This window comes from Nicotiana tabacum, chromosome 11, assembly GCF_000715075.1.
Source record: "Nicotiana tabacum cultivar K326 chromosome 11, ASM71507v2, whole genome shotgun sequence".
In the NCBI taxonomy this organism is placed as follows: Eukaryota; Viridiplantae; Streptophyta; class Magnoliopsida; order Solanales; family Solanaceae; genus Nicotiana; species Nicotiana tabacum.
In genome coordinates this window covers 116,476,025-116,482,024 of record NC_134090.1, presented here as the reverse complement: position 1 = coordinate 116,482,024, position 6,000 = coordinate 116,476,025, and positions in this window count along the sequence as shown.

The following is a 6,000-nucleotide window of genomic DNA, read 5'->3' as shown; positions in this document are numbered from 1 at the left end:
GGCCATAAGGTGGGTCTTGAACCATAGGGAATCCGGCCAAATAATAGATCATGTTAGCTAGCTTATTTGCTCCCCAATAATATCTTGTTCATAAATTTGGAATCATAACAATCTCAAATATTAGGGAAATAATTAAATGCTCTAGTTGCTTTAGGCGCAATTAATGATAATTATCGTGACTATGGGTACGGTTCCCGTGACATGGTTACGATACGTAATTCCCAAATTCAGGTGCACATTTCATGTGACCTGACCACAACTTGAAGCAGTAATAAAATTAAACATGTTGTAGATCGTGGGTACGGTTCTCGTGACACTATTCGCAATGTGTACCAAACAAATGAGTGCACGACATCACGACTTGTTCAAACAAACTCCATAAATGTTAAAAGCAGTTAAAAGGAATAAAATGCACATAGGTTCTAAATATGTATTAATCAGATAATTAAGACAATTATTAATAGTTGAGCAACCGTGGTAAAACCACGGAACTCGGGAGTGCCTCACACCTTCTCTCGGGTTAACAGAATTTCTTACCCGAAATTCTGTGTTCGCAGACCATAAATAAGAGTCAACTTCCTTGATTCGGGATTTTAAATCGGTGACTTGGGACACCATATAATTATCCCAAGTGGTGACTCTGAATTTGAATATAAATAATCTCGTTTCGGTTTTGTCACTTTAATTGGAAAAACTCCCTTATACCCCTTTTCGGGTGTAAAAAGGAGGTGTGACAGCTCTGGTGACTCTGCTGGGGAAAAGAACTCAGAACTTTTGGTTCAGGGTTCATAATTCGAGCTTAGAATAACTGTTATAGTTGGCTTTTGTTCATTATCTGATTTTCTACTTGTTTGGGCCTAATGTGCTAAATGTCACTTTTTACCGCTTTGATATTATTTGAACTGTATATAAATTGCTGTGAAACCCCTCTCTTCTAATCTCTTGGGAAGTGCACTCTAGCATGACTTCTTTTCTGTTAGCGTCATACCCTAATTTAGAACAAGGATCGGATCAGTTACAAAGTCGGATATCCTTTTAGTTACCAGTACGTTGCCCCCCCCCCCCGGCTTGAGTTGTCTGCTCGGAAAAGCCAGGTCTAGAACAATACACCCAGGTTTTAAACCTAGAATAACATAGCCTCAGGCCAGATCCCTAGTAGGAACGCTTGTTTGCATCACGTGCATTTGACTTTGGGGACTCAACATAGGGGTTGGGTCCGTCTAGGACAGGTGTATCCAAATTAAAAGACCATCCTGATGCATCTTACGTGCTACTTGCGTATCTGTCTATTTCGGCTTGCATGTTGACTGGTTTCTAGAATAAGAAAAGAAAATGAAAAAAAGAGAAAAAAGAAAATCAAAAAAAAAAGAGTGAGAGGTAGGCATTTGAAATATTCTATAACTCTGCCGAAATTTTGAAAAAAAAAAGAAGAGGAAAAGTCATTTCAAAATAAGTCATATTTTCCTGTTACGTCGAAACTAACCGAACTACGCGGATCTGATACTCACCGGATGTGAGATACGTAGGCAAACCTCATCGGTTCCGGCCCCAATTTTCAAAATATCCAAAAATATTTTCCTTTACTTCCTTTTTTAGAAAAGTCTTTCTTTAAGACCCCAATTTAAAAAAAAAATTCTTTTAAAAATCCAAAAATATTTTTCTTTACTTCCTTCTTTAGAAAAGTCTTTCTTTGAGACCCTAATTTTTAAAAAATACAAAAAATATTTTCTTTTAATTTCTTCTAAAAATCCAAAAATATTTTCTGTCTCCTTTAGAAGTTTTTCTTTCAAAAATTGAAAAGAAAATTCAAGATTCAAAAATATTTTCTTTAGAAGCTTTCTTTCACAATTTTAACATAAAAGTCCAAAAATTCAAAAATATTTTCTTTCTTCTTTGTTAATTTTTCTTTTGAAATTCCTAGAACAATAAAAAACAAAAAAAAAATAAATGTTCAAAATTATTTTCTTCTCATTCAAAAAATCAAACCAAAATCCAAAAATATATTTTTTTTTTCTCCTGGAAATCTTTCTCCCAAAAATTTAAAAAAAAACAAAACAAACAAGAACAAAAGCCAAAAAAAATATTTTTCTTTCTTATGTAGAAGTCCTTCTTTCAATAAAAAAATGAAAAATAAATCGAAATTCAAAAATATTTTTTTTCTTCTCTATGAGTCTTTCTTTCGGAAATTAAAAAAAATCAAAATCCAAGAAAAAAAAGAGTTAGTTTATTTCCTTTGTTCATGATCTTCCTGAACTACGCAAGATCTGATTCATGTTCACACATGATACGCAGGCAACCCACATCAGGTTCGATCAACCATAAAAAAAATGAAGAAATAAAAATGAAAAAAAAAAGAGAAAAATGATGACGATAATAAGGAACGACTGAGTCCATTCTAATATGTCTTTTGTTTTGAATTGTGAAGAAAGTTTGAGGTGATCGGTTTGTGGTAAGCTAACAACACAAAATCCAAAGAAAAAAATGACAACTCACATCGAAGTTGTTGCAAGCATTCATGAGACTCAGGGTCAGAGGGTTCAACAAGAGTCTACTGTGGTTGAGAAAAATAGAGTACTGAAACAAAAAATGGCTGAAATGTTGTCAAGCATGGGCCAATGGCCAAGGACCGCCCTTCTCTATTCCTGGTTTCCCAGAGTGTACACCCATCTTGACTACTGCCATTCCGATCTCATTATCTGATCAATCCTATCCACCTAGGTTTATTCCTTATCCCAATTGTACGACTACAGCTGGAATTTCTGTTGCATGCTCTCAAATTTTGCCACTGACAACCACTATTGTTATGCCCATCTTCACCATCCCACAACCGATGGTGGTGCAGAAGAAAACTCATGAGTCACAGTTTGCTACCCAGCAAGAACAATCCCACTCTTCTGAGTACCACTCGTACCTATTTGATCTTCCTGCAAAGATTGAAAAGCCTTCCCAAAAGATGGCACAGGAACAAATGACCCAAAGAGTGAAAAGCTTAGAACAACAGTTGAAAAACTTGCAAGGGTTGGCAGGTCAGAAGAGTATTGCCTTCAAGGATCTATGTATATTCCCCGATATCCACTTGCCACTTGGTTTAGAGATCCCCAAATTTGAAAAGTATGATGGACATGGAGACCCCATAGCACACCTGAAAAGGTATTGCAATCAGCTAAGAGGTGCAGGAAGAAGTGAAGAATTGCTAATAGCTTATTTTGGGAAAAGCCTTAAGGGAGTAGCCTCCGAATGGTTTATGGATCAAGACACATCTCGTTGGTATGTCTGGGATGACATGGCATAGGCCTTTGTCAAACAGTTTCAATATAACACCGACATCGCCCCAGACCGCAATTCCCTTTCAAACCTGAAGAAGAAGCCAACTGAAAGTTTCAGGGAATATGCCGTTAAATGGAGAGAGCATGCAACTAGAGTTAAGCCACCCATGGATGACCATGAGCTAATCGTTGTCTTTTTTCAGGCTCAAGATCCAGATTATTTTCAAAACATAATGTACGCAGTTGGTAAATCCTTCTCGGAAGCAATCAAAATGGGAGAAATGGTAGAGAATGGCCTTAAGACAGGTAGAATTATAAGTCAAGCAGCTCTCAAAGCTGCAACGCAGGCTGTCCAAATTGAATCTGGTGACACGAATGAGATGGATGAAGAAATCATAATGACATCAGGGTCAAGAAGAGGTCTTAGGAGAATGTCTCGAAGGTATGACCAGCCTCGTCTATTTTTCGATAACTCCCCTGAGCATTACTATCCCCCCCCCAGAACCTACAATACTCTATCGCTCCACCTCAGTATGTTGTATAGCTAACAAAACATCCCAGAAGGCAAGCAGCAGTACCTCAAAACCTCCAGAAGCCTCCACAAAATTTTCAAGTGCCTTATTACCCACATCCAAGCCAAGGGTATAGAGGGAAACAAAGGTTGAAAGATCATTTTACGCCAATAGGAGAGTCCTATGCAAGCTTATTTGAGAAGTTAAAGCATCATGACATGATTACATCCATTCCTCTAAATCATGTGGACCCACGTGAATGTTGAAAGTTGTGGGGATTTGAAAAGAGAAATAGAAAGGATGATCCAGGAAAAACTGATTGTGATCCAAGACAGTAACACCCAGAATATCACGCAGAATACTTTACCTGCACATGATGATGCACACCTTGTGGGGATGATGCCTGGTGACATGGAGTATGAGAATCCTCTCGGGAACTTGCCGACTGAAATTGGAGAAGTCCATGGTGATTTTGATGAACAAATTTATGGCTAAATGTCAAGCTTAGCAATTGAAAAGTCATTCCCTCCTCATTAGGAAGGAATCTTGGTAGCTTGTTTTGATGTTTTTTTCTATTATCTAGGTTATTTCAGGGTTGTGATCTTGATTTTATTTGTTTCATTGAGTCAAACTCTTCTACCCCTCTATTCTGTTCGTCCGAGTTTTGTCTGCATGTTTTGTTGCTATTTTCATTCACCGAGTTGTTTTAGAGCTGTAACTCGGATTTTAGGTTATTTGTCTTGTTGTTTACTCAATAAAATAGAGTTTTTCCTTTTGTGTCAGTCCATGCCCAGTTCTTTTCCCACTAGTTCTAATGACATGCATGCGGAATTTTTGGCTAGATCTTAGAAAATTGATTTAAGCTTGAATTGGATAACTGAGAACAAGACATGTTTGAGGATGAATAAAGAGTTAAAATACTTTGGAGTTAAGGTCGAGTAAAATTTACCTTCAAATCATTGTGAAGATCGGGCTTGAGGATGTTTAATCAATTGAAGTTTGTTGGAAGGTTTGACATTAAGGGATGGAAAGTGTCTTGTGAACACGAAACACCAAGAATATAGACATGTTCGTTAATGTTGTAATAGCGAAAAGATACTATAATTAGCATTCTCGAGGTTGGGAGGCTCTTTTTCTACTACCCAAACACTTTATACCCTTCGTCACCCCTTTGGGCCTGTGTTATTTTCTTTGACCATCCTCTTTTGGAATCAAGTTTAGAGTCAAAAGTCGAAAAAAAAGAAAAAAAAAGTCCATGCCCCAAGAGTACAAACTGGGGCAGCTTTTAGAAAGTTCTAAGTGAAAAAAAAAAAGAACAGTGAAAAGTCCATGCCCCCAGAAAATAGAAGCTGAGGCAACTTGTTTTGAAAATAAAAAGAAAAAAAAGATAGAAAAAAAATAGAAAGAAAGATGGAAAAAAAGTTAGGTCAGATGTTTGAACTACGTTAGATCTGATTCCTTAAAAAAAGGATACGTAGGTAGCCTCACGGTTCGGTCCAACCAAATAAGAATTCAAAAAAATCCAAAAAATCCCCAGTATCGGAAACCGAGGCAAATATTTTATTTCACTTTTGAAAGAGTCGATTCCAAGAGTTGTAAGTCTACAACCCCTCATTTTGAGTCTACTTTGAGCCTTCATGCCAACCCTTTTGTCCAACCCTATCAAAAAAATTTCCAAATAAAGACCTCCCGATATGCCTTCAAGAATGCCAAGTGAAGCATGCAATGAGCAACGATTGTCACGCGACATAGAACACTGTTAAGTTGCTCACAAAAGAAGAAAAAAAAATGAGAGAGTCTTGCTAGTGAAAACCTTCACGGGCACTGTAAGGCGACGGTGAGCCGAGATGAACAAATGAGAGAGACTTATTGGTGAAAACCCCGCAAGGCACTACTAGTCGAAAGTGAGTCGTGAAGTTGCAAAGAATTGGCATGAACAAGACCGACTTCAAAGGTCATAAGAATGGTAAAAGGAAAGATTGAATTAGTTTGGTAGATCGGTCATTAAGTTCAAAATGCATGACATGATCATTAAGGCTAGTTATTGGGAAAAAAACTCCTCCTTCTGTCTGTCCCGACTGTGGCATTTCTTGTTAATAATGCTTCTTTGCATCATTGTGTCCTTCACTCTGAGTCAGTCCTTGTCAAAACAAGCAAGAAAAGATTTCAAAATCTGCTACCAGCTTTTCAGTTACACAAAGTAAATTTGTCCAGCACAAGCA